General features: G+C 49.9%; 1 long non-coding RNA gene across 1 annotated transcript; it reads right to left on the reverse strand.

Moving 5' to 3' along the window:
* Nucleotides 1-2,068: 2,068 nt before the first annotated feature.
* On the reverse strand, nucleotides 2,069-8,908 carry LOC131423334 (uncharacterized). The gene is made up of 2 exons (XR_009224740.1): nucleotides 8,716-8,908; nucleotides 2,069-8,275 (listed from the first exon to the last, which is right to left on the reverse strand). It is a non-coding gene; the product is annotated as an uncharacterized LOC131423334 (long non-coding RNA).
* Between the last annotated feature and the right edge of the window lie 859 nt (nucleotides 8,909-9,767).

The raw sequence follows: 9,767 nt of genomic DNA on the forward strand, positions 1-9,767 counted from the left end.
CTCCGGAGGCTGAGGTAGGAGGATCACAAGTTCAAAGACAGTCTCAGCAAAAGCGAGGCACTAAGCAACTCATTGAGACCCTGTCTCTAAATAAAATACAAAATAGGACTGAGGATGTGGCTCAGTGGTTGAGTGCCCCTGATTTCAATCCCTGGTACCCCCCACTGACCCCGCAAAAACAATCTCCAATCCTGGGATCTGAGAAGCTGTATGTCTTCAAAACTCGCAGGGGGATTTTTTTCTGTACCACCAGTGGTCTGCCTGAGTCTGCTTCCAAAGGCAACTCTGAAGGAGGCCAGGCTGGATTGCCTGAAAAGGAATTTAAAGGGCCTTGGAGCCTTGAGGAAGCTGCTGGGAGGGGCTCGGGACCTGGAACTTTCTGGCATTGGCCATTCTGCCAAGTCAGCCCAGCACTAATGCTTCGAGAGTATAAATCCCACTTGGTCATGTAATATGAACACCAGTGCTGACACAGCAGGCAGACAGGAACCCAGGCTGCACTAGGGGCAGGAGGGATGTACAGACATCCAGTGCCAACTCCTTGCTTTGGGCCTAAGGACAGCCAGGGACAAAAAGCAACCTCTCCATCCCAAGCCTTCAGAGATTCTTGATGACTCAGGGGCATGGGGCCTGCCTTGTCTTCTAGGTTTCTGAGCAAGCCAGGTTCCTTCCCTGTCCGGATGGTAGACTGGTAGGGACAGCAGAGGGACTCTTGTTCATCCAGGGTGGGTGTACCAGATGCAGCATCCCATCCCCTCAAGGTCACCGCTGGCTGGCATACCCCCAGCCATAGGCAATTGGCCATTTCCCGAAGCCCCCTTTACTGTTGGATAGCCCTCCTATTTCCAGACCCTTCTGCTCATAAGTCTTCATTCTATCTTTGGTGTTATAAGAAAAGAATGTGGTGCACACCTGTAATCCCAGCTTCTTGGGAGGTTGAAGCAGGAGGATCTCAAGCTTGAGGTCAGCCCAAGCTACTTAGCAAGACCCTGTCTCAAAATAAAAAAGGCTCGGGGTGTAACTCAGTGGTGTAGCATCTCTGAGTTCAAACCCAGCACGGCAAAAAAAAAAAAAAAAAAAAAGATAACCCTTCTTCTCCCCAGTGATGCCAGAATGTATAAATTCCTTCTTTTGTGGTAGTGCTGGGAATGGAACCCAGGGCATGCTAGACAAGCGCTCTATCACTGAGCTACGCCCCCAGCCCTGTGTGAAGTTCTTTCATCTCCCCATTAGACAGTCCCTAGAAGCAAAGAGTAGGTTTTAACCATGTGCTTTTTCCATCCATAATATATTCATGATAAGAAAGGATAGATGGTTTAAAAAGGAAGGGCCAAGTATGGTGGCATACACATAATCCCCAGGTACTCAGGAGGTTAAGGCAGGAGGATCTGAGGCCAGCATGGTAAGTTAATGAGACCCTTTCTCAAAATAAATAGATAAGCCTGGTGCATGGTACACACACCTGTAATTCCAGCTACCTGGAAGGCTGAGGCAGGAGGATCATGAGTTCAAAGCCAGCCTCAGCAATTTAGTGAGGCCCTAAATAACTCAGTGAGACCCTGTCTCTAAATAAAATATTTTTAAAAAGGGCTCAGGATGTGGCTCAGTGTTTAAGGCCCCCTGGGTTCAATCCTTGGTATCATAAATAAATAGGCAAGAGGTCTGGGGATGTAGCTCAGTGATGGAGCAACTCTGGATTCAATTTCTAGTGCCAAAGAGAGACAGAGACAGAGAGAAAAGATGGCAAAGACCGGAGGTACTAAGCTTTTGTGTCCAGAGCATCATGCAAGACCTCGGAGCTCTTTAAGTAAGTGAAAGTTTGGCCTCTGGCCCCAGGGCAGCCACATCCAATGTAGGCTAGGTTGAATATTTACACAAAAAGGCTAATTTGGGGTTTATAATCAATGCTCTGTCCTCTTCCCCCAAGTCTTCACGTCAGTCTCTATCACTCAGATGGTGAGGAAAGGCCAAGAAGTGAGAAGAAACAACATTTGCCCCCTGGTCCCAGTACTCAGTAGGAAAATAGACTATTTGCTGTTACTATAACAAAATATCTGAGACCAAACAATTTATAAAGAATAGAAGTTTATTCGGCTGAAGTTCCGAAAGCTGAGAAGTCCAAGAATATGAAACATGACACCAGCATCTGCTTGGCATTTGGTGAGGGCCTTCTTGTTGCATCAAACCATGGCCAAGGGCATTAAGTAGCAGGATGGTGCATGCATGTATTGGCTCAGTTCTCTCTTCCTCTAATTATAAATCCCCTAAGGCCATCATGGGCTCATCCTCATGACCTCAGGGAATCCTAATTACCTCCAAAGGTTGTACCACCAAGTACCATCACATATGAATTTGGTGAATGTGAATTTCCAATCAAACCACAGGCAGGCACTCCAGGAGGAGGAGTCCAAGGCACAGCGAGGTTATGTAATCTACTGGGGTCCCACAGCTGGAGCCTGGGGTCATAAACCAGATTCTCCTGTCTCTTGATCCTTATCCTACCATCCAGAAGTCTCTGTTGGCCTCTTTTCAGAAGCAACAGAGGCAAGCCTGGGTCTCTGCACACAGCTGGGGTTGGTCTCCCCCTCTAGCTCTGAGAGGAGGCAGAGAAAGGTAGGGCTGGGAGGGTCTGAGTGAGAAGTCCAGGGGCCAGCTCACTCACAGCACGATGGAGACCCAGAGCCACAGGCCTACTGGGGAGGTTGGAAGGAAAGTGGTTACCAGGGTACTGCCAAGGCCACAGCCTCCATATTGGATGCAGGAGCCTGAACAGCCAATGGAACTGGAGACCTGGCTGCACCAAGGACTTCTTCCTGAATAACCTTAACCAAATGACTTCTCTCAGATCCTGAAGGATTCAATGATCCAGAAGCTCAAGACAAGCCACTTGGGTTAATGATAAAATCTTTGCCTTTTCCTGCCCTTGCCTAAGTCCTCCGAACTTGAGATAAGAAGTGCTCAGTGGGATCCAGGGGATTTCCTAGCTACCAGTGACATCGAGGGAATTTCCTGGGTTCTGGGGGTGGAGCAGAGTAGGAGAAATAAAGAGGTCCTCAGAGACCAAGGCTGGGAGCCTGAGGATGAACTAGACGCTGATGGTCCTTCCCATGCTTCAGCCACAAGGGATTTTCAGCTTTGCATTTTATTTTATTTTATTTTATTTTTTAAGAGAGAGAGAGAGAGAGAATTTTTTAATATTTATTTTTTAGTTCTCGGCGGACACAACATCTTTGTTTGTATGTGGTGCTGAGGATCGAACCCGGGCCACACGCATGCCAGGCGAGCGCGCTACCACTTGAGCCACATCCCCAGCCCCATTAGCTTTGCATTTTAGAACAGTCACTTGGCAGCAGGATAGAGGGTGGACGGGACAGGGATGAGACCAGAGGAAGAAATTCCTTAATGGAGGATCTTTGCTAGCTCCTCCTAGGGGAGCCTGGTTGGGGGTTGGGTTTGGAAGACATGGCAGCTGGGACAGGAAGGAGACTTCTCTGAAAACAGGTGCATGGGGAGGGTCCCATCTGCTTTACTAGGCCAGGTTTAGGGAAAGACAAGTGGAAACTGCTGGGTGTGAACAGGTACCCGAGTGGGATGCCCAGGCTGGAGCTGGGAAAAGAAATTGGAGTTCTCCGTAGGAGGTGAAGCCTGGGGCCCAGGAAGACTGAAAGAGAAAGGGATGAGTAATGGGGACAGGCCAAGGAAGGTAAACTCACAAGGAGACCTGGAGGATACGATGGGAGGACCAGGGGTCCATGTGTCCCAGGGACCACACAAATGGCTCCAGAAAAGTCTGTAAGGACAGAAGAGAAGGCCTTTTCATGACTTAGGGCACCTCTGTTGACCTTGGCAAGTGCCATTTTGGGGGAGGGTACAGGGGATTGAACCCAGGGGCACTTTATCACTGACCTACATATATCCCCAACCCCTTTTTTATACTTTATTTAAAAACAGGGTCTCTAAGTTGCTCAGGGCCTTGTTAAGTTGCTGATGCTGGCCTCAGACTTGCAATCCTCCTTCTTCAGCCTCCTGAGTCACTGGGATTATAAGGCATATACCACCACACCCAGCTGGCAAGTGCCTTTTTGATGGGGCCCAATTATCTTAGATTAGAATGGCAGGGATAGAGAGATGAAGGGTTAAGATTCGGAGATGACTTGTTTTCCAAGGTGCTTCACGGGTCAGATGAAGAAGGGAGATGTTATTGCTGGTGGTTTCATTACCCTAGAAGAGGCCTGGGATGGCTTAAATACTGGAGCCTAGAGAGACCAAGGCCAGAGGGTTAGGGGCTGGGGGTAGAGGGGATGGGAGTATCTTTTGAGGTGGGGGAGGCCAGAAGCACTGGAGGATGGCCCTCTGAGATGGAAGGTGAGTGGGAGGGTCTTGGGAGTGGATAGGAAGGTTCCTGGGAACCTGTGTCACTGTAGTAGAAGCTGAAGTGACCTGCTGAGTCACAGGAGGAGGAGGGAGGCTGGAGAACAGGCTGCCAGTTTGCGGGAGCCTCCGGAGAGGGTGGGGGAGCAAGCTGTGGAAGGACTGACCATTCAGGGACCAGCTGGGCTTGGAGGCCTGTGCTGAGCAGCCCCTCTGCCCAGCCCTGAGGTTTTCTCCAGTAGCTCTATGCAGTATGGGCTGGGAGCTGAGAAGTTTGAGGTCAGACCACCTGCAGCAGGCCAGGGGTCAGCTGGGACAGGGGACAAGGAGCCCAACAGATCAAAGGAGTAACTGGCCAAGCACCAGTCCAGGTTGGGAAGGAGGAGGTGGCTATGGATTGGGGGCCTTGGAGTCAGTCAAGAACAGGCAGAGGACAGTAGAGCAGGGGGTGCCAGAGGGTCAGGAGTGTCCCTTCTGGGAGGTCCTCCAAGATGAACAGAAGCCTTGGAAAGTTGGGGGCGGTGACACAGGGGCTGAGGCTCAAGTTTAAGGAGGTTCACCCTGAGAGGCTCTGGAGGAAGGTGCTGGGCCCTGTGGTTGGAGGTGGAGTCCCCCAGGGCGAAGCAGGCCCTGGGGAAATAGGAAAGCTGCAATTCAGGGCCCCCAGGACTGGGCTCTGGGAAAAGGGACAGATCACAGAGCTGCAGATCTGAGCCTGAGGACGGGCGTCTGCCAGGACCAGCAGGGCTGGTAGGGAAGCATGTGGCCTGGACCTGTCCACCCCTCAAGTCTTCCGTTGATAAAGGCCCTGCCACCACATGTCCTGCTCTTTAACTCGGACCTCTGAGCAACACCTTCCTCCTCTGGAGACAATTTGGGCCTCTGGGGTTGGTTGCCTCAGGAAGGACGAGAAAGCCGAGAGAGGAGGAAGCCAAGGACTTGACCAGACTAGAGTTCCACTGTGGTATTCCCCTCCTTTATAATCTTCCCACTGGCTCACGCTGCCAGTTGAGAAGAGGCACTAGGCTGGGGAGGCTGAAGGATCATGAGTTCAAAGGAGGATCCTGAGTTCAAAGCCAGCCTCATCCATTTAGCAAGGCCCTAAGCAACTCAGTGAGACCCTGTCTCTAAATAAAAAATAAAAAGGGCTGGGGATGTGGCTCAGGGGTTAAGTGCCCCTGGGTTTAATCCTTGGTACAAAAAAGAAAAAGAAAAAAAAAAAAAAGAGGCACCAGTCAGAGCAGGGGTAACAGGACTCCTGAGGGACTGGAGGCCCAAAGGTTATTGTTGGTACAGAAGAAAGATTAGGAAGGAGAAACAGGCACACAGTGGTGGAGACAGAGAGAGAGAGAGATCTGACAGAGGGACAGACAGGAAGACAGATTGCTCGAGACAGAGACAGGGAGAGAAGGTGCTGAGCAGGCTGGCCGGATGCCCAAGAGTTGTCCCGGAAGCTGCTGGGCTGGACCCAACCAGGCAGGATGGATGGCTGCTTTGGAAAGGCAGAGGCCATCAGGCCAGTAATGGGGCTGGCCGTCTCTCCCCTCTGAACAACCCGCCATGGAAAATGCAGCTCAGGGACTCTGTTTCCCCAGACAGGCTAAGGTTGCCCTTGAGGGCTTCCTAGAGGGCAGTATGAGGCCAAGAAAGGGGCTGCTATGGAGGCATGGACCCCAGTTCTGCGTCTCCCTAGGGTGAGGTTTGGCACCCACTCACCTGTTTCTTTTTCTTTCTTCTTTATTTATTTAGGTATAGGTGACGGAACCCAGAGGAGTTTTACCACAAGTCCACATCCCCAGCCCTTTTTATATTTTATTTTGAGACAAGGTCTCACTAAGTTGCTTGGGCCTTGCTAAATTGCTGAGGCTGGCCTCCAACTTGGAGACTCTTGCCTCAGCCTCCCTAGCTGCTAGGATTACAGGCGTTCCCACCACACCTGGCTTCCACTGAGCTTCTTGCAGGTCTTGGCTCTCACCTACAAAATGGAAACCACCACAGCTATCCTCAGGGATTCTACCTGTCTTCACCTGCCCACAGAGGCATGGACCTGAGTAAGACCAGAGCATAAAGGTGTCCTTTAAGCCTAATAAGAACTTGGAGGTAACAAATGTCTCTTGTACCCAGTACCCTTTGAGAATATTTCAAAAATCTAGCCAAGGGACTAAGGATGTAGCTCTGTGGCAGAGTGCCTTGCATGACATGGGGAAGCCCTGGGTTCAATCAGCAACACTGCAAGAAGAAAAAAAAAAATCTAGCCAAGCAGTTTGGTCAAAGGATTGTGATTCTAGCTCCCAGGCTGCACAATTTCTAAAGATCCCACCAATTGGCTAGGTGCAGTGGTAATCTCAGCAACCCAGGAAGCTAAGACAGGAGAATTGTAAATTGGAGGCCAGCCTCAAATTAGTGATTTAGTGAGATCCAAAACAACTGAGTGAGAATCTGTCTCAAAAAAAAAAAAAATGTTAAAAGGGCTGGGGATGTAGTTTAGTGGTAAAACGCCCTTGGGTTCAAACTTCAGTACTAAAATTAAAAAACAACAACAACAACAAAAAAAAAACTCACCAATTAAGGGCTCCTATGCATCATCCCCTTCCCCCAAAGTCCAGGACTAAGCACTCAATGCAGAATGCCAAGACCATTGCGGGCTGGGGATGTGGCTCAAGAGGTAGCGCGCTCGCCTGGCATGTGTGCAGCCCGGGTTCGATCCTCAGCACCACATACAAACAAAGATGTTGTATCCGCCGAAAACAAAAATAAAATAAATAAATAAAAAGAATGCCAAGACCATTGCAACAAGAGAAAAATATGTCTCATGGCTACATCCTAATCATACAAGGCATCTACCCACATTGTGGCCCTCCACAACTTAGCTGGAAGAGAGACTCTTGATCACCAAGGTCACCCATAACATGGCCCCATCCTGCCTCTGAGACACTCATTTTTCTACTCATTTATTCAAATGTTGAGTGTTGGGCTGGTGATGGAGCTCAGTGGAAAAGTGCCTAGCATGTGCAAGACCCTGAACTCAGTCCCTAGCACTGAATAAAAAATGCTAAATGACTATTAGGTGCATAAAGTCTAGTAGGTGAGTTGTGATAAAAGGGCAAGCCCAGAATACTGGGAAAGGACATGGGGCAGGGGGGCATCTCTCCATCCCCACCTGTTCAAATCTATGGCCTTCAACCCCAATCTAAATTTTTTGGGGGGAGGTACCGGGATTGAATTCAGCGGCACTCTACCGCTGAGCACCATCCCCAGCCCTATGTTGAATTTTATTTAGAGACAGGGTCTCGCTGAGTTGCTTAGCACCTCACCACTGCTGAGGCTGGCTTTGAACTCACAATCCTCCTGTCTCAACCTCTTGAGCTAAGGAGATTACAGATGGGTGCCCCTGGGCTGACTCAACCCCAATTTAAATATTCCCTCCTCCAGAAGCTTCCCCAGAACTTCTAGAAATGCCCTTTACTTCTGCCTCTGAGGCCCACAACATTTCTCTGAATCCCCACACCCTGGAATCTTTTATAAAGGGCTGAAAAAATATATGCATTACATTCCTAAGAACCTAAAACCTATTTATCTTTGCATCTAACAGAACCCAGCACAATAGCAAGGTCCAGCAGATACATATTAGTTGTGTGTCTTTGAATCTCATTGTAACTCAATGGATGTATCATAGTTTTGAGGCTTTCTCACCTGGAAATGGGGGAACAATAATTTTCACTTCCCACTGTGGCCAGGTGAATCAATGGAGATATTACATACAAAGTCCCCTGCAAGCTACAGACTGCAAAGCTCTGCACAGCTGTGGGCTGTGACAGCAATCTTGAGAGAGCTGGACTCAAGAGTCAGGCAACAAGGGCCTGCAGCTTCCTCTTCTTTCTGATGGTGATGGAGAGCTCTGAGCCTGAAGAAATAAAAATACGGGCAGACAGACCACGATGAGAAGAGGTGCATGGAAGCGCCTGCATACTTAGCTTCCCACTCTGCCTCTATCTCAGGGTGGGTGACCTTGGGCAGGTTCCTTCTCCAAGCATGTGTTTCTCCCTCTGCCAAGTAGGAATACCAATCTCTGTTTTGACTAGCATGGCCCATTCTGAAAAATCACACAGGCCCCAAACCCCGATGTGATTCCACATCTTTCGCCTTTGCTGGGGTTTTAACTGTAGTGCGCATGCCTGTGCAGGGGCGGGGGAGGGGGGGAACCTCCCTTTCTAGTGCAGGTCGTTTTGAAAATTAGCTTTAGAATTTTAACAGGCTTCTCTGCGTTAATCCTGCCTCTGAAAATCTGAGTAAATACCACAGCCTTGGAGCGGGGGGGGGGGGGGCAAGGATGTTGTGTCAAACCTTTTTTGTAAGCTGCAAATGGCTGCACAGACTAGAAAAGTCTGCATACCCTCCAAGCTCTTGGGAATCCTTCTCGATTCTTCCTGTCCTCGAAGAGGTCGCACCAAGGAACAGACCCAGGATCCAGCCAGCCCCGCCCTTTCGATTGCCGAAGCCCAGTGGCTCCCAAAAGCCCGAAGGGGCGCGGCGGGGTGGGCAGATTCCAGGGGAGTTGAGGGCGGCTCCTTCCCCCTTAGCCCCTCCCAACCCGCGCTTTGCAGTTTGCTGTGATTGGCTGTGCAGGTTCTCAGGCTCTCCAATCGGGAGGCTGCAGCGGAGCCAGGGGTGGAGCTTCAGTTCCCACGCGGGGCGGGTCTCATGCCCTGCCCCGCGCCGCGCTGCACTAGGGTCGTGACTCAGCGAGAAGGTGCTACCCGACGAGGCGGGAGGGCCACGCCAAGCCGCACCCTGCTCCGCCCCGCCCGGGGCCTTGCGTCTGGGGAGGAGGTGGGGACTTAGGAACTAAGGCAGGAGTCCTGAGATCTACACCCTGGTCTTTATTGTGTGATCAGAAAAAAACCTCGACCCTTTTCTGGCCTTTGGTTTTCCTTCCTTAGAGAAGAGATAAGAATATGCGCTTCGCGGCTGGTCCCGAGGCAAGATAATGCCAGATAGGAAGGCCTGGAGCTTTGGGGTTTGACTTTTCAGGGTGTGAATTCCAGCTGTCTGATCTTGGCCAGCACCGCAATCCTCTTCTGTAGACCCAAAGAACAAGTTTCTTTCGCAGCTGAGGTGGTTGGGCAGGTGAAATGAGAGGGTGTGCACAAATGTAGAGGGGAAACAGTTCTGCACAGTAGTTTGGTTGCAGAATCCCCGATAGGAGAAACAGCTCTGAGTAGCAAAATAGAAATCACAGTTTTGAAAGGCTAGTCCTGGAACCTAGGCCATAGACAAGAGAGCTGTACAGTTCTGCATTTAAAAAAAAAAAAAAAAAAAAGGTAAGACGTCCTATTAAAAAATATTAAAAAACAGGCAATAGCATTGAATGAATAGACATTTTTCCAAAGAAGATA

Source organism: Marmota monax, unplaced genomic scaffold (genome assembly GCF_021218885.2).
Source record: "Marmota monax isolate L192 unplaced genomic scaffold, Marmota_monax_Labrador192_F-V1.1 WCK01_AAM20220418_F8-fsc00237, whole genome shotgun sequence".
Lineage (NCBI taxonomy): Eukaryota > Metazoa > Chordata > Mammalia > Rodentia > Sciuridae > Marmota > Marmota monax.